This window comes from Ambystoma mexicanum, chromosome 10 (assembly GCF_040938575.1).
Source record: "Ambystoma mexicanum isolate Mex_15411 chromosome 10, UKY_AmexF1_1, whole genome shotgun sequence".
Classification (NCBI taxonomy): domain Eukaryota; kingdom Metazoa; phylum Chordata; class Amphibia; order Caudata; family Ambystomatidae; genus Ambystoma; species Ambystoma mexicanum.
The window spans coordinates 636,290,786-636,316,623 of record NC_090932.1 but is presented as its reverse complement, the minus strand read 5'-3'; positions in this window follow the sequence as shown (position 1 = coordinate 636,316,623).

Below are 25,838 nucleotides of genomic sequence, written 5' to 3'. Positions count from 1 at the left end.
TCTGCCCTCAGCAACTCACCCAGAACAGCACTGCAAGACTTGTCCTTGGCCTCAAGCCCAGGGATCGTATCTCTCCAGGACTGAAATCTCGGCACTGGCTCCCAGTGGTAGCAAGGATTAAGTTCTAAATCCTCTGCATTTTCCACAAGGCCTTTTGGGGCATGGGGCCTCAATACCTTCAACTCTCTCTTCCTAAATATCTTCCTTCTTGAGCTCTTCGCTCATCCACCTCCAACTCCCTCAGGGGCAGTCGCTTCTCCAAGCAACGAGTTGGTGGTAGATCTCTTTCTTCGGCTGGGGTCTCCCTCTGGAACAGCCTCCCTGAAACGTGAGAAGAACCATCTCTGGTTCCGGAAGCACCTCAAAACCTTTCTCTTTGCTTCTGCTTTCTCTCCTCCTCTCCCTGGCTGAAACTGCACTGGTTACCTGGACACCCTCTGATCTCGGGCCCAGGTCTCCTCCCCTGCCATTTGCATACCTGCACTGTCTCCCAGGCTACCCTCGCACTGGGGGACTGTTTTCTGTATCCTTACAGTCCCATACCAGCAGCTGACACCTGCTGCCTGCACTTACCCTTGCACTTGCCACCAGATAGCCACACTTTAACTTATTGCTTTTATTTATTCTATTTATTTCTTTCTACTGTCGATCCCATGTACCGTACTGTGCCCTCCCTCTCCCCCCTACACTTTTCCCCCTTCCCCTGCACTTGCGCGATCATCTGGCCTAGTGTCAGACTCTGGAGTAAATTCCCCACACTCCTCCTCACCTGTGTCCTCTATTGAACTGTCCGGCATCTCTGAGATTTTCTTTCTTTGTGCTTTCTTCTGTTCTTTAGGCTTCTTTTCTTTCTTCTGGTGAAGATAAGGACGCGCTCCCTCGGAGGCCACCTTGACCGGTAATGTCAACCAGACCAGGTGAACCCCAGGGAGCAGGCCGCAAAAGTCTCAGGGTAAAAGTCTCCTGGTGTAAAAAAAAAACCTGGAAGATAGTGTGGCAGTAGTAGACTCCAGAAGTAAGGGCTGCTCTGGATACCAGGATAGTTTGTATTCCATGAAAGTCTCATTTCTTCTGGAAGTTGTGGAAAATCTCAGTGATCTGTAATAGCTCCGGTAAATGCAATGTGAAGGATGGCACTGGTACAGGGAGCTTGGTGACAAAGCTCAAACGACTGCAGAGGCGGAGGAGACTAGAAGAAATGGCTAATCCACAGAGTAAAGCCCAAAAAGATAGGGAAGCACAAGACAAAACTAAAGAAGAGAAAAAGAATAAAAGAGAGGAAATAGAAAAACAAGGTAACTAGAAACCTCAGGAAAATTAAGCTAACAGTAGGCCATAGGTAAAAATATACTACTCACGAGTGCTGTGCGCAGAGAATGAAAACAAAGAAACCTACAGCGCCAGGAGAAGCGGAAAGCAGAAGGAGGTCGCGGCTCCGGAAGAGAGGAAGGCACTACCGGCAGCCACGAACCGAAAAGGTAAACAAAGGCAAAAAAGGAAGAAGAAACACACTCGTGGACACAATACGTCAGATAGTTAGAGTGATGCTGAGGGCTCTGCGAGTGGTGGAAATCAGAAAGGAGCAGCGGCACCGGGAGAGGAGGTAAGTTAAACCGGCATGTCTTATCTTATCCCTGTGGTTGGTGCCCCTTCTCTACCCTCCCTTCCCTTCCGTTCCTTCTGTGTCGTGTGTTACAAGACCAAGAAAGATACAAAACAACCAAAAAAGAAATACATTTTAAAAAAGCTCTTTTCAGAGCCACCTTTCAAAGTTCACAAATAGAATTGCCAATTAAACGATGCAGGCTGACACGCAGTCGATAAGCTGTACAGATTGCACAATGAACAATGGGACTGGTAGCTTAGTCAAAAACATTGTAGTCATTTCCGGGAGAAAGTCCTGGCTCTAAAAAGAGGCCTTTTCTGGTGTTAGAGTGTGTTTCGAAGGGTTGAAATGAGCAACACCTTCTAGAAAAATACTTGTTGTACTTGCAAAAAGGGCAGCAATGCATTTGTGATATTTTGCAGACAAAGCTGATTACCAGCATCAGTAAGATGAACTCTATCTGTCGGAAAAATGGTTGTGCTACTAAACGCAATGTTGGCATTGTAGAAGTATGACATGGCAACATCTCGCAAAAAGGCACAAACAGACTTCTTGACATTGCACTTAGCTTTCTCTATTTACGCACCAAAGCAAGAAGAAGGTGGCCACATCTGTCTGTGCAATGTGAAAATAAAATTATTCAGGTGTTCAGAAACATACCCATGAGGTAGCCAAGTGCCTCCTTCATCGCAAATTGCATAGAAATTCCGGTAACATGTACTAAATTATTTCCTCCACAATGAAGAATAAGGGCTTCATTACACGTTAGGCAGTAAGGGTTTACCGGTACCGGTAAGGGCACCGGTACCGGTAAACCCTTACCGCCTTACTACGAGTTCCCTTTGCGGGACCCGACCTTAACGGCTGGTTTTACCAACCGTTAAAGTAGGGTGCCGCAAAGGGACCTCGGTGCTAATTACGGTACCGCAATTTGCGGTACCATAATTAGCTCCTTCCCCATTCCCATTATGCCCTATGGGGGTAAAAATGGGAATGGGGAAGTGTCTTGGTGAATGGGGAATTACCGCCCCTGCTCACCTTGGAGTAGGGCGGTAATTCCGCCATCCACCAAGGCGGACACGGTAAAATACCGGCAGCAACCATGGCGCTAGTAGCGCCATGGATACCGCCTACCGTGTAATGAGGCCCTAAGAATGGATGGATGATTGAGCATCACCAAAGTGGCAGAAAGAGGAACCAAAATCAGACACTTCATTGCACGTACTCCATACCAGTTCACATGCACATGATAGAATCCAAAATGTGCAGCCACTGCACATTGTTTTGCATGCACTTCCAAAAAATGTATGTAAGAGTCCCCCAAAACCCATACAGTTACCCTCCTGAAGCACACAACCATAACCATACACTTCTGCATTCCTCTCTACAAAAAGACCTTCTGCCACAGTCTCTCAGTATTGGAAACTCCTCAGTAAGGAAAGTAGATATTGCTTGTCCTAAAAGTACCTAGAAGTAGCTAAATAATGTCATCCCCTAATTTGTATAATTGGCCATTTGCATAATGGGTAATTGCCGAGGGCAGGGTTGTTATAGCCTCTGATAACAATTTTCACCCAGCTAGCTGCCTAAGAATAAGTGGGGTGTGGTTTGATGACCTACAGATGACATTACATAACATAATGCATACGTGCAGTACAGCATGCATGTCAATATGTCATAGCCAGAAGTAAATACCTATTAGAAATAGTAATAACTATATTTTCCTTATTTATGATTTGCAGGAAAAAGGTAAAAATGTGTAAAATTCCTCTGCAGGGCCCTTGTCCGCTTCCAAACCAGAAACTATTTCAGTCCTAAATAACTCCACTGATTTCAGCACTGTAGGAACCTCAAAGCACCTGAAAGTTCACAGTTCCAGTACTGACACAATGCACTGCTCTACCAAAGCACCTCACTTACCTGCTTCCGATGTGAAAAAAACCCTACTACATCAGTGTACGGTTGGACTGGGGCATAACATAGTCTTGGGCACCAATGAAAAAGTGGGCCACAGTTGCAAACTGCTCTTCCTTCTTTTTGTGACAGACTTTTTTAAATAGTATGCAGCTGAGTTTTTCATGACATGTGATGCAAAGTATGCACTTTACAGAGTATTTATTCAGAAACAATGGGCAACTACTAGCCGCACGGCTAGCAATAAATGTAGCGCTTTTTTCAATTAGATTGGAAAGTAATAGAAACAAGTGTATGTTTCCAAACCAATGGAAGAAAGTAGGTAGATTCTGCGCTGACCACTTTTACAGTACAAAGTCGCTAGGGGGCATGATTTCTCGCTAAATATAGTGATAAAGTCACCAGGTTCACAACACTGCACTCTCTGCTTACACACCACAGCCAGAAACCTTATTGGCTAATCCGTTAGCCTCCACAGTCCCATTTCCATGCCTGGCATCCTCAAAAGCCCCAGATATGGCACGTGCGATCCTGCAAATATTGCGATATGCGCAGACACATCATGCTCTGTATGGGAGTGGGTGAACACATTTCAACCAGGCTATGGTATTTCATCTTTAGTGGTGGCTCTGAAAAGAGCCTTTTTTTGGTGCTTGTAAACAAACACCTTTTTTTGGTTTTTATAGGAGATTGTGTTTTCTTTTTCTCCTCACATTCTTACAATAACCTCTTCAAAGCATCCTGTAGATGGTGAAACAAAATACCATTTACAATGGCGGACTGAAAAATGCCAGTTGCATCGAAAAGGTTCACACCTTGAAAATCAATGATGTCATTGTTACAGAAGAACATCCCAGTAGCGCACAGGACATCACACATGCTTCTTTTCATAAGACACCTTCCAACCTCTGGCTGGGGACACAGCATATTGGTATAGTCCCATACTCTTATTGGTGTTATGGAAGAGAAAACCACCCTGGCAGTGGGAAAAAGGTGCTTCACTGCTTTCATCAGTTTAGTTTAGTTTACTTTAGTTTATTTATTTGTATAACGCTGGCTAAATGAGGTATCTGGACGCATTAAACATGGAACATAGGTTACAAATACAGAACACAGGATGAGAGAATGGTTACAATAATGATGAACTATAAGGACATTGTGAAGACCAGGTTACAAAGTGGTCATAGCCATAGGCATCCAATATTGCAAATACAATAATTATAATAGGCAGGCAAATCTTAGTCCGGCTACAGAGAAGCAAATCTGAGAGGCAAAGAATTAGGGATTGCTGGGTGAAGAACCTCTTTAGTTGATGGAACAAATGTGAACAAGCCTTTTAACCCAAATGCTGCCTGCCATAGTGCAAGACGACAACATCAACAGTTGCAAAAGTGGCCACTTCTCTGCAAAGTGCTAGCACAACGCCGAAACTGCACACATCGGCATTGCACCTCAAAGCCTCCACTCGTTCCAAATAAAACATTCCATCAAAGGCTCTTTCCAGGGCCTACCTATGCAGATCTAACACTAAGGCTTCACCCACGATCAACAATGTGCATCTCTCCATGTCTGCCATCCTCACTACACAGAGTAATGAAAAAAAGTATTACTGCCCCCTACTGTAAAGCACACCCTCAGCTCCTGATTGGATAATCCCCACAGTCCCATTCCCATGGCCAGCATGCTGAGAAGGTAAGGATGTGGCATGTGCGCTTCCCCAAGTACCGCAAGGGCCACGCCCCAGTAAATCAGTAGTATTCCTTCTTCCCTTTCCACTATCTTTTTTCCAGCATTCCCACATTGTGTACTGTTAAATAGTCAGACACGCATCCACCAATCACATCGAAGACCTCTGAATCTAACACTAGCAGTTCTGTACAACATTCCATATGTACCAATAAACATTCAGAGTGCAAGTCTTGTGTCATCCCAGTAAAAAATTCTGTGAAGCAATCCAATATTTTTGCATCCAGATCACCACCCATCACCACAATCTACAGGTATAAATATTGTTTCTACAGAATGTTTACAACTATGTTATAAGTGCCTCAAAACAGTTTATCTGCCACTGAACCTCCATCATGTTCTCAAAAAGCATACTGTCATTTCTCCCATCACCTATCATCAAGTGCCACTTCATTAGTATGTGCTTTGAAAGTTTTAATTTGCCGATAGCACCTATTGCAATATCCAAACGGGAACTCTTAGTTCCTTCTGACAATGGTACAATTTATTTTCCGCAATAACGCATCTCCTACAAACTTTGTAAAATTATAGCACAAAAACAGCACTGAATGTATCTTACGAACCTAAACCAAGTACACACATTGCATGCATTAACACAGGGTGCCTGCAACTTACGCTGCACACTTCACAGAATGTAACATTAGCTAGAAAGGTAAAAACATGTATGTGTGCATTGACAACAGTAAAAAGCGTAAATGTGGACACGTAAATCCAAGAAGTGTCATAATTGCTGTACTCATTTAGGAAGCATATACGTGCAGAAAAGTTAATGGAATTTCACACACAAACATATTTTCCTTTCCAAGCTGTACACCTTTCCCAACCTTTTCCTCACCCTTCCACAACTAGGACTAATCCATTTGAAAGGTAATAGTCCTATTCCAATGCACACACTTGCTAAACGGAACGTCATACGGTACACTTACAAGTCAACGACATACCCCCTTACCAACAATGCTACTGCTCTGAAATCCTAAATCATACACAAAGCTGTCCAATTAAAGGCACACACTAAGTGTTCCGGCCAACACATCCCTCGACCCTGCCATGTAATGCATTCTCCAAATGCAGTCAGTATGCCATGAACAAACAAATTGTCTTACAGTCTTCTTTAACAGTTGCAGTAACCACCTCTGTCCTAAAAGCCAGTGGCATGTCGACTTCAAAATGCAACCCAGAAGAAGCCTACTTTCGACAGCCAACAAAGCAAGTGCAAATGTTATCATGGAGGTGCACCTCTTACCAAGACATTGCAGTGTTCTTGTTAATAAGATACACAATAGCATCAACCCACTGTTATTTACTGCATGCTTAGTAAGTCCACCTCAGCAGTTGCTCACTTTGTGTTATGTCGCTGGCTTTATAGTAACTCCCAAATAGCAATATAACATTCCCACCGTATACTAACACACCATTACACACTCACACACCTCTATTTTTATTCCTACCCTCACATTCATCCATTCATGCACAGATGCACACATATACATCAAAAAATCTGCAGACCTACAGGTTTCTTTTTTTTCACAGCAGCTGTTACAGAATGCCTAGCAAAAAGTAACTCAGTAGAAAACAATGCAAAACTAGGCCAGCTGTACATAAACGCATAGAAAGTAGCCATGCACCCCTAGCAGATTTTGTAAATTAAAATTGAAAGGGAACAGCTAATACAGGCACAAAGGAAAACAAAAGCACCTACAAATAAGGAGAATGTAATGCCTTTATCAAAATGTAGAAACGAAAATAAAGGTACTGAAAGTTACTGAAAACAGTGCAACTGTCACTACTGGTAATGAAGTATGTGCAAACACACTAACATACAAACGCTAATGACACCACAAGGAAGCATTCCAAAAAAGTATTTTTACAAAAAATGTTCCACCACAGAGTCCTTCAGACCCTTACAAGTAGAGAGGAGAAATCACGCTCAACCCTTAAACCTTACCACACAAAATGAATCCTGGAAACTGTTGTAGACAGTGCAATGTTCTTAAAATGAAAAATCTTTCAATTTCATTTAATGAGAAGGAAGGCACTAACAAAATTACTCTGTAAAGTTCCAGCACTAGTTAGAAGCAAACACATTATCAACATAGATACCTGCACAACATCAATACAGGTCAGTGAAGGCACACCACCAGCACAGAGGCATACTTCAATGAGAAATCATACACAGAAGAGCAAAGAAAGTAAACTGCCATACATAGCACTGTATCAGGGTATGAAAAGGTACACAATAGCACAATGGAAGAAGAAACACTGCTTTCAGAAATATACCCAGCAAAGTTAGATGCCACTGTCTACGGGACCGAACCAATGTGGTGGAGCTTCAAATCACCTTGCACATCAATTTGTAACAGTCACCAAAACTCTATGACGTTGTTGCAGCAGTTACTCAAGCACTGTGTAAAAGTCAGCAACAACAGAAAAAGTAAAATACTACAAACTGTGAACTCCTGTCCAGTGCACAAATACAAGACGAATAAGGACACTCGTTAGTCTCCATTTCTGGACCTGCTAGCAAAAGCACATTGCACGATCTCCAAATGTTAGCAAAACACCTTTGTACTGTAAGATATCTTGTTTACAACGTGTACTAAGCAAATAGTACTCACAAACAAAACTGCCTGGTACATTCGTATTTTCCTACACAAGTACTGGAAATGAGTATGCAAATGTAGCAAGCAGTGGTGTATTGCAAATGGCACTAATGGTTTAAAACATGTATTAAAACGGCTAACGCCAGTTGTGTTTACAAGTAATAGGGCTGCACAGAAATGGTGCACACAATCCTGGAAACAGTTACAGGCGCTCAGATAAGGCAGGGATTGGACTTTTGTGCTGGAATGGAAAATGCACATTAAATAGACAAGTAAATCCACATTAAGTGGTAATGTACTTACTGCAGGTATTGAAAATCAAACCCATAAATGAAATCTTTCTGATTTCCTACATGTGAAAACATACATACACTGTCTGCAAGAAGTCCCTAACAAAGGCTTTCTCTCTGTATCTATACCTAACTGTGATTCCATTCAATTTCAACAGGTAACACAACATGCAAACCATAGCATATTGTATAGGCCTTCCAATTCCAATAATCATTCCACCTTACATATACAATACCATAGGTAACACATTACATGAATGCTTTCAAAGTACAATGTGGATGGGGAAAAAAAGTAATTGCAATTTAGTACCTTCACACACATACACGTGTCATGTGGCAACAAAATGTTCACACCAATAGCCGTAATGTACAACACAGGCGACAATAGAAAGCACATACAATCTTTGAATCAGTTCTACAGGAATTTGTTTCCTTTCATTAAGCACAGGCCCAAAAATCTCCTTCTCCAAAGGCACTGAAGTCCATAAGATGGCCCTGACACCCATGTATGCACACCCATTGCACACAGAGTCTGCGAACATACACCATTGATTTGTAACGCACTGCACATATAAATAGTTGATAGGGGCATAAATGTACATGTATATATTGTGTCAGCTGTACATTCAGTGCACCAATTACAATGTACTAACATGTCTCCACGTACATACAGAGAACTTCTACATTAGTGGAGTACTTAGCATAGGAAATGCATGATCAAATGGTAACACATTGCCGCCTTAATTTTGTATTTATGACTGCATGGTGGCTGGAAAATGAAACCTGTCATACCTCTCTACCAACAGGGGAAAAGCTCAGTGTAAAATAGGCTTCAGTGGAATGCATGATGTGCGCCAAATGTAGACCTTCTAGGCAATTTGAAAAGAAAATCACTATAGTAGTATCAGAGGGTTGCCATGCATGGCTGCATAACTTTGCAGTGGGTGTGACCAAGGCCTAGGCTCTTGGGTGCATGGCCTACGGCCTACAGTCTTTTGTAATGCACCCAAGAGCCTAGGTCTTGGCCACATCCACTACAATGTTATGCAGCCATACATGTGAACATGTGGCCAGGTACCACAACCCATAAACGTAACACAGCCACCTGCACTGCTACCCAACCCCCCCACTTCCACTGACATAGTATTTTTCTACTGCGAACCAAACCAGAAAATCTTCAGAACATTGCCCCTGCTCCCAGCAGTCTATTAAGTACACAGAACCAATATATCATAGTAAAATACAGTAATCAGTAATATGTGCAATGTCCACAATATCGGAAATGCACGATCACCTGTCCAGCCATACATCGCAGATGCTAGGGCTTAGCACACACAAGCCTAGTACACCCTATGCCAAAATGCTCATGTCATGTGCAATCCACTCCTCATCTACCATTGAGCCTGCCAGCACTCACCACACAAACAGGTTGCCTCAGGACGTATTGTGCCGCAATGAAGGCTGCCTGCAGTCACCATACAAACTGGTCGCCTGAGGAGGTCCCCGCAAATTGGCCGCAGTGTGCACGGATACACTCCCCCTCCCTTTCCATCCCCTCTTCCCACCACCAGATGCCGGAACGCATGTTTTCTAGCCCCTTTTGGTGCTGCATTATCCTCGGCTACAGCTTGGCGGCATTACCCAGACTTATGACGCAGATCACGCTTCCCTCCAGCCAACCACCGGGTGTGTGATGCAGAGCATTTCCTTTAAAGTCACAATAGCTTACTGCACTGCCTAAACTAAGGGTCTCTTCAGGGGCTAACCACAGCAAACACAAGTAGAAGCATATTGCTCCCTAATGTGGAAAAGGTACTGTAACCTACACCATACAGAAGTGTACGCTTAACAGTTTACTTCTACTGCTCTAGCAAGTCTAAAATGTCCTTCACAACCATTCTGTAAAGGTGACCACCATCGGAGAGATGCACAGTTGTAACTGTGGACGAAGCAGCAAGGTATCGTTATACCAACTTGTGTGCGCAAAGTTTATGTCCATTCAGTTTATGGGGGGGAAAAAAAAGAATTTGGGATCCCCGCCAATAACTTTGCCCCCCCCCCCGGACAAAACCTCACCAAACTTCCTAAATACTTTTTCTGCAAAGATTGGTGAAGATTCGTCCATGGGGAGCAAAGTTATAAGCCGCCCAAAAAGTACTATTCCTATGAGTTGAGCAACTTAACCATAACTACCTAGCTGCTGCCACGGGCTGTGTAATGTATATATATATATATATATATATATATATATATGGTGAGAAAAAAAGGAGGAGAGGGGCGCACTCCAGTTCCCTGCACAGTACACCTTCTCAGCCACAGGTGTTCTCCTCCGACCGGTTTCTGTGCCAATACACGTCATCAGGGAGGCTGTCTTAACTTGCAGCTCACAGCAAGTGCAGGTGTTAACACTTAGTGAGGATTGTGCTGCAAGGACTTCTGGTAGCTGTAGTCATCAGGTTTGCAGGGAACAGACTCACACCCAATCCCACAGTGGGGAAAGGGGGGGAGTAGCCTACAGTGAGGCACTCCAAAGTAGGGCATAAATTACCCCGGTGCAGCACCCAACAAGATTTCTGAAGATTCCACCCTTCAGAAAACTTGGAAATATGGTGAGAAAAAAAGGAGGAGAGGGGCGCACTCCATAGCCGTGTAATATACATATTACGGTAGTGGGCGTGTAGTTATGGTTAAGTTGCTGTTTCCATAGGAAGAGCACTTTTTGGGCAGCTTATAACTTCGCTCTCCCTGGACGAATCCTCACCAAACTTTGGAAAAAAAAGTATATGACCCACTCTGATTTATTTTGCAAAGTTTGGTGAAGTTTGGTCCAGGGGGGGCAGAGTTATAGAGGGGTCCCAAAACATTTTTTTTCCCCATAGACTGAATGGGGAAAAAAACGTTGCGCACGCCTACAGCCCAAACTGCTGGTCTCGAAACCATGCTTTTGTAAATTTGGTGAAAATCCATCCAGTACTTTTCTCTAAAATGATGAAAAAGTAGATCTGCAAAAATGTGTGATATCTATGTCCGCTCCACGGTCGCACTTCCCTGTTAGCACCGCGGACAAGAAATCGATTGGCTAATCCATAGCGGACATGTGGCGCTTTCACTGATTGGTTGTGGAACAGCGTGAAGTGCGTCAGATTTCTTTGCGGCCTCCGCCATATTTTGTTCATGTTTTGGTGTACACGGACATTGCCGGTAACACATACAAAACAAGACAGTAATGCACTTGTTACAATTATGAAATGCTGTTTGCGAAGGTGAGCTTTAATTTGGTTGGAATGGAATGTGGCCGTGGAAAATTGAAAAAGTGGTGTTTTCTTGCCACCAAATTCATACGGTAAAGTGGAAGTTGGTGCTCAATGCACGGCGACCAATGCCTGCGTCTGTGTTACAATGTTTTCAGATTGATATTGAAATCGGACTGGCGTCCTATGTTGAAATCTGAGCTGGCCACCTGGAGTGTTTGATGGAAACAGTGGTTTACGCAGCGTATGTAGCGGTTCTCATGATAGGATGCTCATATGTTGTTGCAAAGTGAGAATGTATTGTCCTTCTGAGTGAAGGTCAGTTGATTTGCTTTTTTGGTTGCGAGCTCAGTAGGCCCACGCATCCAAGGCAATTCATAAGGGGCTATTGTTTTTTGACCTTGAGCGAAAGTGAAACTTTAAAAGCTACGCAAGGAATGAAAGCTTGGAAAAAATACTATTTGATAAGGCTATATTTTAAAAATGTTTGTAAGGAACATGAAATATCAGTTCACGAAGATTCTCTGATGCGACAAGTTTGCTGTCTGACTTTGGCAAAAATAATGGAGGCTGTCAAGATGATGTAAGTTTAATTTTTAGGACTGTACACTAATTGTGACAATGTAACTGAAGTATTATATTTTTGCGCAGTTGTAATTTTCCTCCAATAACAAAGAGTGTACATTTGCAGGCTATGACTCGAGTCACCATTGGTGACCATTATTTCTTTTTCTTTGAAATGTCATGCTTGCCCACATAGCTTTGTGTATCAGTTTGCACGTTGTTTTGGTCTTGTGTAACATTACGACATGTAATTTTTTCTTGCTTGTCCATTCATGCTCCCTCCATAACTGAATTACCATCTCACTGTGTAGTTGTCCTTTTTTTTAACCCTTACGGTGAGTGCTGTTTATAGGCGTTTGTAGGGTGTCATTATATGTACCCATGGTCAACTGTAATATTTCTTTAATGTACCCATGGTCAACTGTAATATTTCTTTAAAATGTCATGTTTGCCAACTTACATTAGTGTAGTATTTTCCACAATCTTTGTGTCTGTTTTGGAAATCTTTACTAAAGGTTGGGTATTGACACAGATTTTCTCTTACGTTTTCCGCCTAGCTACATTTTGCCGTACTGTGCGTGCCATGGTCTGCAGATGCTGAGTGACGGCTTCTTTCCACGCCAGATGCTGGTGACCGCGTGCCTGTCCATTATAATGTTATGGGATGACAGGCCAGGGCTGCTCTGTCCCTACACTGAACTAGCGCCAAGGAGCGACTTAATATCATTTATGGTGGTGTAAGGCCACGGTGATGCCGCCGTGTTGGAAATACCTGTGCAAACAAATCGAGTGCTTTCACAGAAACGCATACTCTGTATATGCAAAATTAACTGCATGTGTCTCCCCATGAACATTTTCAGTGTTAGCCTTAGAGACATTGCTACAAATTATTTGGAAATGGAATTTGTTCGTTCATCTCTGACAGTTGTTTGTTAAATAAAAGTACTTTCCAAATTCTAACATGTTACCGTTTTCTTTTAAAATCACTTGTATCATTTCAAAATGTAAAGTACCACGTTATACGTCGCTGTATGTTTATTTACAGGTTCTGCGTCACGGTACATACTGTTGCTTTTTCCTTGCTGTCATGGAAAGCGAAGAGTGGCTATGTATGGAACAACCGCCTTTCCTTTCGATGGTGGCCATCTTGAAAAAGGATTTTGTTTTGTAATCCGGCACGCAACAGGCTGGATTATAACCAGAAATCCTATTTTTCCGTAGCATACGTTAATGCTTTGCACATCTATACTATTATTGTCAAATCTTATTGCGTCTATGTCCTTTACTGTGAAAGGTGGTTCTTAACGCAACATTTACTTTGTTAACGGATGGTTTTTTTTTTTGGTAGGATAGCTAATAAGGGCATTTGCGAACGGAAATGAGGAAAGACGCATCCAACAGTGATATGGGGAGTGGGTGTCCCGTGCAAAAATATTGTGCGTTTGTTATTTCTAAGGTTGGGGCAGTCTTTGTCATGCTCCTTCTTTACAGTAGTGCTGCTGTTTCCTGGGGAGGCGGGATGCCCTTAGCTGATGTCATTTTCAGATTACTAAAACTTTTGCTGAAAGTATGCAATGTGTACTACATTGTTAATGCCTAACTACCAATTCGTGTTGGCGCTGTGCAAGGCAAATGTTGCAGGTGGACGTTCCTACATCAATATAAAATCTGTTTCCACATTGTCCACGACACCAACATCTTACTGTTAAGTGTTTACGGATTCGGGGAGACGTTACCGTGCTGTACACCAGCATATTGTCAAGTGGTATTCTCCGCAAGGTGTTTAAATAAGTCAGAAGTTGCTATACATTAGTGTTACGTGGCAGTACTGTAAACCGATCATCTTTGGCAAAACAAATTTGCAAAAGGGACGGTATGGTTAAATTGCTCTATTGGAAACCTGTAAAATTGAGTAAACAAAACTTTGTTAAAGGGATGTTATGGTTAAGTTGGCCTACTAAAAACCCATACAATTCACTAGAAAAACTGTGTTAGAGGGACGTTATGGTTAAGTTGTACTACTAAAAACCTGTGAAATTCACTAAAAAAACTTTATAAACGTGACATTATGGTTCAAAGTACAATCGAAAAACCCCTGAAATTCGACAGTTATGGTAGGCTAAGCAACCATAACTGCCCGCACCACTGTGCACTGCTAACACTAACACCCAGGACATCAAAGATGACATCACAAATGTCATTGATGACATCACTGATGACATCACATGTGAAGCCCCTTCGTTGTTGTTCACTGCCATATTTAGGCCAGGTAGGTTTATTTACTGACAGTCAGAAACTTCACTTTCAAAAGGTGTTACATTTATTAATGTTGCTATTCTCACATGTTCTTACACTACTTTCTTTAGAATTTAATCACAGCGTTTGATGTACATATACAGCGGAAGAAGCAGGCATGAAACACAGCAATCATTTTTGTGCATGAATCCAATCATGTACTTTATAAACAGTTGCTAATGATACTGCCTCTTGTATGCTTACTTTACTCTCCACATATAAGCCCCATCTTTGTATGCATTGTAGTCTATTTATGTTTTGTGTGTAGTACTAGATATATTTAGTAAGTGATGCATTATTAGCAACTTAGTACATGTTTCACAGACCAGAAAAGTGTGATACGGAAACATTCACCTTTTTATTATACAACTTTGGAAAGTACAAACTTAGCAACTCTGTGGTGTATGCTGCAGCCAATACCTACATTTCTGTTTGAGTAGGTTCCTGTACTAGAAAGAACACTGCAATGGAATTTTCTTTAAAACACTACATTGCGTGATGAAGTATGTACATTATTAAACATGTCCCGATATTCCCCGATATCTTTTGCTAAAGTTACATTCACAACCCCTCGTCTGAAAAGTAAATGCACATGTGATGTCATCAGTGATGTCATCAATGACATTTGTGATGTCATCTTTGATGTCCTGGGTGTTAGTGTTAGCAGTGCACAGTGGTGCGGGCAGTTATGGTTGCTTAGCCTACCATAACTGTCGAATTTCAAGGTTTTTTCTATTGTACTTTGAACCATAATTTCACGTTTATAACGTTGTTTTAGTGAATTTCACATGTTTTTAGTAGTGCAACTTAACCATAACGTCCCTCTAAATTTTTTCTAGTATATATATATATATATATATATATATATATATATATATATATATATATATATATATATATATATATGTTGAAAAAAGAGGAGAGGGGCGCACTCCAGTTCCCTGCACAGTAAACCTTCTCAGCTACAGGTGTTCTCCTCCGACCGGTTTCTGTGCCAATACACGTCATCAGGGAGGCTGTCTTAACTTGCAGCTCACAGCAAGTGCAGGTGTTAACACTTAGTGATGATTCTGCTGCAAGGACTTCTGGTAGCTGTAGTCATCATGTTAGCAAGGAACAAACTCACACCCAATCCCATAAATGGGGAAAGGGGGGGGGAGTAGCCTACAGTGAGGCACTCCAAAGTTGGGCATATATTACCCCGGTGCAGCACCCTATAAGATTTCTGAAGATTCCACCCTTCAGAAAACTTGTAAATGTGTTGAAAAAAGAGGAGAGGGGCGCACTCCAGTTCCCTGCACAGTAAACCTTCTCAGCTACAGGTGTTCTCCTCCGACCGGTTTCTGTGCCAATACACGTCATCAGGGAGGCTGTCTTAACTTGCAGCTCACAGCAAGTGCAGGTGGAATCTTCAGAAATCTTATAGGGTGCTGCACCGGGGTAACATATGCCGAACTTTGGAGTGCCTCACTGTAGGCTACTCCCCCCCTTTCCCCATTTATGGGATTGGGTGTGAGTTTGTTCCTTGCAAACCTGATGACTACAGCTACCAGAAGTCCTTGCAGCAGAATCATCACTAAGTGTTAACACCTGCACTTGCTGTGAGCTGCAAGTTAAGACAGCCTCCCTGATGACGTGTATTGGCACAGAAACCGGTCGGAGAACACCTGTAGCTGAGAAGGTTTACTGTGCAGGGAACTGGAGTGCGCCCCTCTCCTCTTTTTTTCATCACATATATATATATATATATATATATATATATATATATATATATATATATATATATATATATATATATATTCAGTAAAAAAAGAAACTTTGTTAAAGGGACATTATGGTTAAGTTGCACTACTAAAAACCTATGAAATTCAGTGAAAAAAATGTTGTTAGATGGACGTTATGGTTCCAAGTAAAACCGAAAAAACCCTGAAATTCGCCAGTTATGGTAACCTAAGCAACCATAACTGGTACCACCACCGTGCGCTGCTAAGACTAACCCTCAGGACATCAAAGGACATTACATGCCAACTTTCAGAGCCACCTGGGAGGGAGATTTCGACAGGGAAATCGGGGAACCTACATTTCCCCATAGAAATGCATTGGGACTACAGTAATTTTAGGCGGGAAAATGTGAAAAATAACTATATTTTTTACTGAAAAATCGGGAGTCTCCTGCCTAAATCGGGAGGGTTGGCATGTATGAATGCATATAAACAGTAACTGGCACTTACCCTGTATAACCTGTAAATCAAGCTTACTGTCATTTCTCCCATCTGCTTTGATCAAGTGTCACTTGCAAAGTTGTCTGCTCTCCAAATTTTCATTTACCCATATTATTAACTGCAATGTTCAAACTGTTATTTTCTTCATTCATTCTATAATTTGTGTAACCACTGCCACATATTTATCCACATTTCAACCATAATAGTATTTAATAGTGCATAAGATGTACATACAATTTCCTTTCTATACATTCTGCATATTTAACATACATTCTATCATTTCAACTTCCTTTACAAATGATTATAATATTAATCAGACACAACACACACAGCTATCTAACAAAGTGTAATTTCATGTTCAAAGATAAGAGAAACGACAGTATAATTATGGAAAAAGGCTTTCTAGTGTGTTATAACATGACACACACCCAGGATGAGTATATGCATCTTTATTTATGCACACAGATAGCCAATATTATTTGAAAGGCTCCCAGCTGAAACAACACCACTGCCTCTACAACTGTTCTTCCAATCTAGACAGCTCTCTCATTCTAGCTGATTGCCCATTCCGTTCGAGAATTTACAACAGCATTCAACTATGCACAGGTGCAGTCATGTCTATAACATCATCTACAACTATGTACAGTGTTGTAAAGCAACACATGCAACATCTCCCGTTCCCTTCAGTCTGCAACACAAACACCAGATCCTTCCTTGCAACCCTTACTTCATGTCAAACTCTCCCATCTCCAAGCATCACAGATTCACCCAGTACTTTGGTAATGACCTACTGAGTAATACGTTGCTGACCTCATCAAATCCTTCTGCTTTATTTCCCACACCTGCAAAAATGCATACATTGCATACTTTTCCGTATAGTTCCTGCCATTTACCCTATAATAATAGCAAACAAATCATGCAATTATTTCTTCTATCTCCTAACATCCAATAACACCGCCTGTGCTCTGTGGGCTTACTATTGCACTAATGTCTAAAGCACATTCAACTAACAGATTCTAAATGAAATATACAGAATGCACATAAGCAAAGGAAAGTGCATCTACATGCTATGCACAGTTATCAAAAAGCACTACTTCAGCAAAAACAAAGAAATCCAGGTCTACATTAAAAACAGTGCTATTAACACACATATTTACTAACTTCTTTCTTTCAAAATTGCAGTGAAGACCACTCCCCTGAAAAGCAGCAGCATCTGAAGTACGAGGAGAACTCAGAAGAAACCTACTCTTTCCGTACAGAAAAGTAAGTGCAATACTGCCATAATGTTCTGTTACTCAAACACTGTAGAATTCTAGAACAAACCATTGTACTAACCCTGCAACATTAGATTCAGTATTAGTGCTTCCCCTCACCAGCTCCTTACTTTGTATTGTCATCTGAACACCAGTATAGTAACACACAAATACAAGAATAGCCTTCCCAGCCTGATTTAGCAGCCCATTGCACAATCACACACCTCTACACACATCCTTACCATCATACTCAGACACTCATGCACAAAGCACACATACAATGCACAAGATCCCAACCCACACTTTCTTTTTTTCTCCAACAGACCCCAAAGAATGCCTACCAAAAAGCAACTCCGTAGAAAGCAACGCAAAAGTAAACAAAATCAAACTGAAACTCTCCAAAATAAGCATCCTCCTCTAGCAGAATTTGTACAAAAAGTTCAAACAAAACAGCTAATACAGTCATTAAGCGAAACAAAACAAGCTTCCAGTACAGAAACGTTGCCTCCTCTTTCAAAATGTAAAATGAAACAGAAAGTGATTAACAACACTGCAGCTACCACTAGTGCTAACACTGCACCTATACATTTTGATGTAGCGGCAAGTAAGCATACAAAAAAATTATTTTACAAAACATTTTCCACCACAGAGTCCTTCAGAACCTTATAAAAACAGGAGAGAAATCACTCACAACCCTTAAAACATACCGTAGAAAATTAATCCTACAAGCTCTCATAGACAGGGCAATCCTTCTCAAAAGAAAATTATTTATTTTAGTTTTAAACAGAATGAAACCACTAACAAAACTAAGTACTAAACTACAAAAAAAGACTTATCAATAAACGAAATATCAACAAAGATAGCTTCACAAACATCTGTGCAGGTGACTGGAGTCACACAACAAGCACAGAACCATATTTCAATGAAGAAGCATACAAACAAAAGCAAATAAACCCATTTGCCATGAATAGCAGTGGACAATGGTATGAAAAACTTAATACCATTATGGAACAAGAAACACTGCTCACAAAAATATCCCCAGTAAACTCAGTATCAACTGTCCATTTCACTGAACCAAAACGTCCAGTTTACAAATAGCCGTGCACATCAGTGTTTAACATTGCCAAAACATCTTTCAAATCTTTACGCCTGTTTATCATTCCATATGTGAAAGGCAAAGACAGATTCAAAATGAAACTACTACAAAATATGGACTCCTGTCCAGTGCGCAAATACACAGGACTACAAGGACATTCATTAGCCTGCATTTCTGGACCTATTGCAAAAGCACCATTCATCATATCAAAATGATATCAACACATCATTCAACTATAAGAAATATGGTCCATAAACTGTACTATGCCAAAAGTCCTGCTTTAGCACTAGCCAATTTAAATAACAATTTTCTACATGGTACAGCCAAACAACTACTCGAAGAAATAGAGCATATCCAGAGAAAATATTTTGGAACTGAAAGCCACTTACAAAGTGCAATAGGATTACAACAGACTAGCAAAAACTGTACCAATGGCAAACTTCTATTACAGACATACAAAAAAGAAATCCTAAAGTTTAAAAGCATATCTGCTGAAGTACCAAACCATTTGTGTGTGTGTGTGTGTGTTGCTGCAGGACTTTTTATAAAAATAGCACAAAGACTGTAGACATAACGTACAAAATAGAAGACAATGAAGATTCCAAATGGTTCCAATTAGCGCTCTATTTTATAGTAGAAAACAAATACGAGATTACTGACCCCTTAATACTTTGCAGTTACTGCACTGCAAAACTTGACAACAACCAAACACCTTCACGTGCTATCACAAATAACTTGGAATTATTCCCATTACCAAAACCCCTGCAACAACTCAATTTATATGAGAGCATCATAATTCAAACAGTGCACCCATTTCAATCAATAATATGCCTTCAACCAAAAACAGCACAATTACCTCCCTCTGAATTAGTTAAAGGCATTCATGGCAAAGTAGTTTATTTGCCATTAGATCTCAAACAAAAAGTATACACTCTGGTAGTGAAACGTCCAATAGATACATCTTTAATTATCTTAGTAAATGGCATACCTACAAAAGACAAAAGAAATTGGCAACCACTTGTAGACTTACATAAAGTTAGAAAAGCCCTGCAATATCTAAACGACAACAATGAATACAACAGAGAAATTAATATTGAAGAAAACCTGAGGGAAACCACTGAAATTATTCAAGAGTCATCAGAAACTGGTCAATTTCAACTTCTAGATCCTTCTACAGAATCCAATATTTTAGACCATCATACAATTCATCCATTACACTCTAAAGGCACCATAGATGATGCACTGGAAATGTACCAAATGTGACAAGCCAAAGGATCTCCAATCAGGATATGGGGAAAGAAGTATAGAAGCACATGCCTTTCCTCTACTCCTTCCTACTGGAAAGGAGGAAGGTGTGATGATAGACCCACACAAATAACAGCATCAGAATACTGCTCTTTACAAATGTATTCTGAAGACCCCAGATTCAGACAAAACGTGGAATACATATTCCACCTTCTCTTTAGAAGTGAACTAGCATCTCTATGCTACGGAGTTGCACACACATTGAAATCTGGTACCCATTTTCAAAATATGTCAGCTATGGAATTACTACAAAAAGTGCAAGAAAAAGGTGAGATTTTACAGTAAAGCATTACAAATCTTTCAGCAAACATGCGTGGTACAAAAGAATACTGGTTCAGACGTCACAGAGATGTACAATGTATGATAAGAAACCTTGTCCCACCAACTTGGTATGTGACATCAAGTTGTGCAGAATATGCATGGGAAGATTTACACAATTTCCTACGCATCGCAAAAAAAAAAAAAAAAAAAATATATAAAAACACCAGGAGAACTCTGCTCTCTAGATCCTGTAAAAGTATCAAGATATTTCCATCATTGCTTCATTGCTATGCTACACTTCATTTGTAATAAAACTGTTCCTCCCCTCAGAGAAGTGCAACGCTTCTTTTGAAGAAAAGAATACCAAGCCAGAGGAGCACCACATATCCACATGCTTTTGTGGATTGAAGATGCTCCTACATTTTTTCAGGACAGTGATGCCACTGTTTTGCAGTTCATCCAAAAATATGTCACTTGTGAAATTTCTTCACAAACAACACATAGTGACCTTCATGCACACATTTTACAATTTCAAAGATACACATGTGGGAAATATTGTTGTTGCAAATATAAAAACAAAGGCAAATACTACACCAAATGCTGATTTTGTTTCCCTAGACCAGTTTCAACAACAGGTCAAGTAAACAACTTCATGTCTTCAGTTAGACATAGTAGTAAATCACCTAAGAACACATATTACATAAAAAGAACAGAAAAATCAAAATAAATCAATTACTACAATGCAATCATTACCCTCCTATGGAATGCAAACTTAGATATGCAGTACATTGCAGACAATTCCACTGCTGTTCCATGATATGTCACAACCTACTTAACCAAAGCAGAGAAAACAGAGCTTCAGGACCTCTGGGATGACATATCATCTGACAAAATACTATCACAGAAATTTTACAGTTTAGGCATAAAAATGCTCTCTCATAGAGAATGTGGCAGCTATGAAGCTGCAGACCGTTAAACTGGTACTGCCTTGTATGGAAAATCTGACAATATAGTATGGCTAAGTCTTGATCCTGCTAAATCTAGAAAAACAGTTCTCCAATCATATGAGGGCATAGAAGCAATAGCCAAAAATGATCCCAACAGCTAAGACATTTTGAAAAACAATTTACTAGACACATACTACCCAAACAGGAGTACCACTTTGGAAACCATGTGTCTCTACCACATAGACCAAAACTTCACATACAAAAAGAATATTAAAACAGATGAAAAGAAAGGTAGATTCAGAGTAGTAAATTGTGACGGCAGCTTAATGAAACTTACCAAACAAAGCTTAATTAATCATATCATATTGTCATTAATAACTCCTCAACATAAAGAACTGTATTATATGTCCCTGATACAACTTTTTAAACCATGGAGAAAAGAAGAAAAGTTACTGGATACGTATGACTCCTATGAAGACACTTTCAAAGCAAATGAAAGCACTAAAACAGACGTAAACTTTACACAGTACCAAACAATGTTGCACAATGAACAACAACATGAAGAACTCCTGGCCGAACTAGAAGTGGACACTCCCGACAGTAGTCAACCTTCTGTAACAGGAAGCCATGAACCACTTGGATAGCCACTAATAGCAAATGAGGCAGAATTAGCCATGACAGAAGTAGAAAACTCCATGTGTCAGTATGAGCAATCTACAGAAGACTTTGCTGTACTGAAATCACAACTAAACAATGAGCAGCGTAGCATTTTCTAAGAAGTAACAAAATTAATTGAACATGGTGTGCAACATGAAAATAAAAACTGTACCTGCCAAGACTACAAACCTATACTGCTATACGTGAGTGGTCAAGCTGGTTCAGGCTAAACAGTCTTAATCAGAATCATCAGCAAGGTCCTCCAACAATTGACAAACAACACACTGTCAGCTATTGTAACTGTCCCCACAGATTTAACTGCCTACAACAATGGTGGTGTCACTTTACACCGATTAATATTCCTTTCAGTAGAAGACCAAAACAAATTAGACTATTACAAACTTTCTACAGAAGCTGCAATGGAACTACGCAGAGTTTTCAAACAAATGAAAATGCTCCTAATAGATGAGGTGAGCATGGTCTCCAACTTAATGCTGGCTTTAATTCACCTCTGATAACAAGAGGTCCTCGAAACAGACTAGAAAGAGCTCTTTCGAGGAAAACACAATATTGTTTTCGGAGATCGTCTTCAATTAATACCAGTGAAAGGTGAACCTGTTTTTAAAACCTTAGGGCACAAACTGTGCCGTAAAACTCTTGCATAGGAATTGTCAACCTTTGGCAACATTTCCAATACAGAGAATTAACTGAAAACATGAGACAGTCTGCAGACCTCACATACGCCATCCCAAGAAACACAATCTATATTAAAATCCAGGCACATCCGTGCACTCTATGGCCATAACTCATGTGCTACTGATGTCCTGGAACAGTTAGCACACAAAAATGTCAATTGTATGTCCTTAATGCCAACTCTTGTAAGCTGTTCAAAATGTAATGAAACAATGTTAGAAAAAGAAATGCAACCAAGAGTTCAAATTGGCTCCACAGACAAACTAGATATATGTGGTATGACACTACCCATGTGTCAACAAGCCACAACAAGTCTAAACACCTTGGAAACTCTATCTCTAATACAGCTGGTTTGGAGGAAATATAAAAATTATCTTTAAACTGTGGAGTAATGCTTAAACGTAAACTTGACGTGGACCAAGGACTAGTTAATGGAGCACTTAGTACAGTTGTTGGCTTTCAAACATACCCACGTGACAACAACATTCAATTTGTCAATATTCTCTTTAACAAACTATCCAAAGCCTGCTTTCTTCTTTTCAAAGACATGTATGTATGCAGAGAACAATTAGTATACACAGTCACTATTCACAAATCACAAGGTCTTACCCTAGATAAAGCATTGATAGATATTGGTAGCACAGTCTTTAAAGAAGGCATGAGCTATGTAGCACTATCACGCTTACCTACACTTGACAGTCTATTTCTAATCAACTCTGATGTAAGTAAAGTAAATGCTGATATTTCTTGTATTCTAGAAAACAATAGACTGCGTTCGGTTCACTATACACCGGGTATATAAAAACTTATCCTGTTCCGCAAAAACAAAACTTAGTAAAAGAAAACTACTTCAGACTCAATCTATGCAGGATCTCACAGCAATTCCTTCAAATAAAGTAAAAGAAGCTAATACTTCATCAAGGACCACAACCAAAGAAGAATCTTATGCTCAAAGTAACTCAACTACCTTGTCAAAAAATCAATGCACACTCTGAACAAATGACTTGGACACAGAACTGTCAGGTCCATTCAAATTTTCAAAAACAACTGGTGTAAATTGCTACGCAAATGTAGCAATAAATATTCTATTCTAATTGCCACCAATTATTGACAATATTTACTTACACGGTACAGACCAATTGTGTTTGCAAATGTTAGTCCTCCATAGAAATGCAAACAACAATCCTGACAACACTTACAGTGTTTCAGGAATAAGGCAGAAATTGGACTACTGTGCTGGAATGGTCAAATTCACTATAAACTCACAAGAAGATCCACACACATTTCTAATGTACGTACTACAAGTACTAGAAAACAAAAACATACCTATAAATGAAATCTTCCAGATTTCATACATGTGGAAACATACGTGCGCACTCTGCAGGCATGTAGTACAAGAAGAAGTTCCTAATGAATGCTTCGTGTATGTATGCATACCTAACTGTGAATCCATTCCATTTCAGCAACTTGTACAAAAAGCAAACCATGGCAGATTATGTACTACCTGCAATTCCGATAAACGTTCCACCTTACAAATACAGACACATAGTAAATACATAATAGTAATGTTTTTTACGTTATAATGCAAATGGTACCAAAAACAACTGCAAGCTGACTGGATTCACACATGGTCATGTATAACTTGGTAAGAAAACCTTCACAACAATAGGTATAATCTACCATGCAGGAGCAACAACAAATGCAGGTCACTACACTGCATATATAAAAAAGAATTGTGGATGGTTTGAATGTAATGATACTACCATTACTCTAAGGCTTGTAATATTGTAAAGGCTTACATTAAAAACAAAATGTAATAACTAATCTGTGTATGAACATAAACAAAACTTGAACTTCAAAGCTATGACTAGTTAGAATATGCCAACAGGTATCTAACTGCCCCAAGATTCTGCAATAAGCAAACAGATAAATGAATACCATTAAAACGAAACACGAAATAAACAGTTGGAATACGCCAACAGGTATCTAACTGCCCCAAAAATCTGCAACAAGCCAACAGATAGATGAATACCACTAAAATGAAAAAAGAAATAAACAAATAGAATACACCAACTGCTATCTAATTGCAACAATACTACCACCAATTCCAAATAAAAAAACATACACATATTCAATTCCTCCTACTGAACTGAATGAAAGAAATATATTGTACCACAACGTAGAAATGATTTTCTTTTATCCAGCATGGATTTTTTTCCCACAGACCCAATGATTTAATCAACACACACAGCAACTGAGTACTTATTATAAGGGTCGACAAAATACAGAGAAATGTCTACTATGCAATGGAATACTAATTATAAACTACCTACACTAACATGTGATTTTTTCTTTTATCACAGTAATTGAAAAAAATGTCTGCTCCAACTGCCCCTGTCATGAAAAAACTGCATACAACCACAAAAAGTCAAAGAGTAAGTATATAGTGATTGGACTCACAAACACCACATCATAACACACCCATTCAAGCAAACACCTGACCATAAACCACAATCCAAAATGTTTGCTTCCATGGGTATCTTATGCTGCAGCGCTTGTTGCCAAACACTACAATCTTGACTGCATGGCCAGGCCAAAACTCTTCATACAGCCTCAACAAAAAAAAACAATAAGTATATAATAATTAAACTCACAAACACTGCAACATAACACAGCCATGCAAACGAACACCTCACCAATAAATACAACCCAAAATGCCTAAAGTCTTCAATACCAACATTCTGAACACAATCCAGCAAACAAACTAACACACATCATCTCACTATCCTATACAAACTATTACAGTACTACCAATCAGTACACACTTTTTTGAAAACATATCCCCTAAGCAGCACACATACAACAGTCAAAATCTTTGTAACATGGGTGTGTTATGCTGCGGTGGTTGTAGCCAGGGCCTAGGTGTGGGTGCATGGCCAAAAGCCTACGTCACAACGGCCATGCACCCAAGACTCTAGGACCTGGCCACAACCACCACAGTATAACAGACCCATTGAAACAAACACCTACCAAATGACCACAACCCAAAAACATATTACATCCACCTCAAAACCTATCCACTTCAATTAACATTCTGAAAAATAATCACAACCAACGCACAAACTCTTCAATACATAC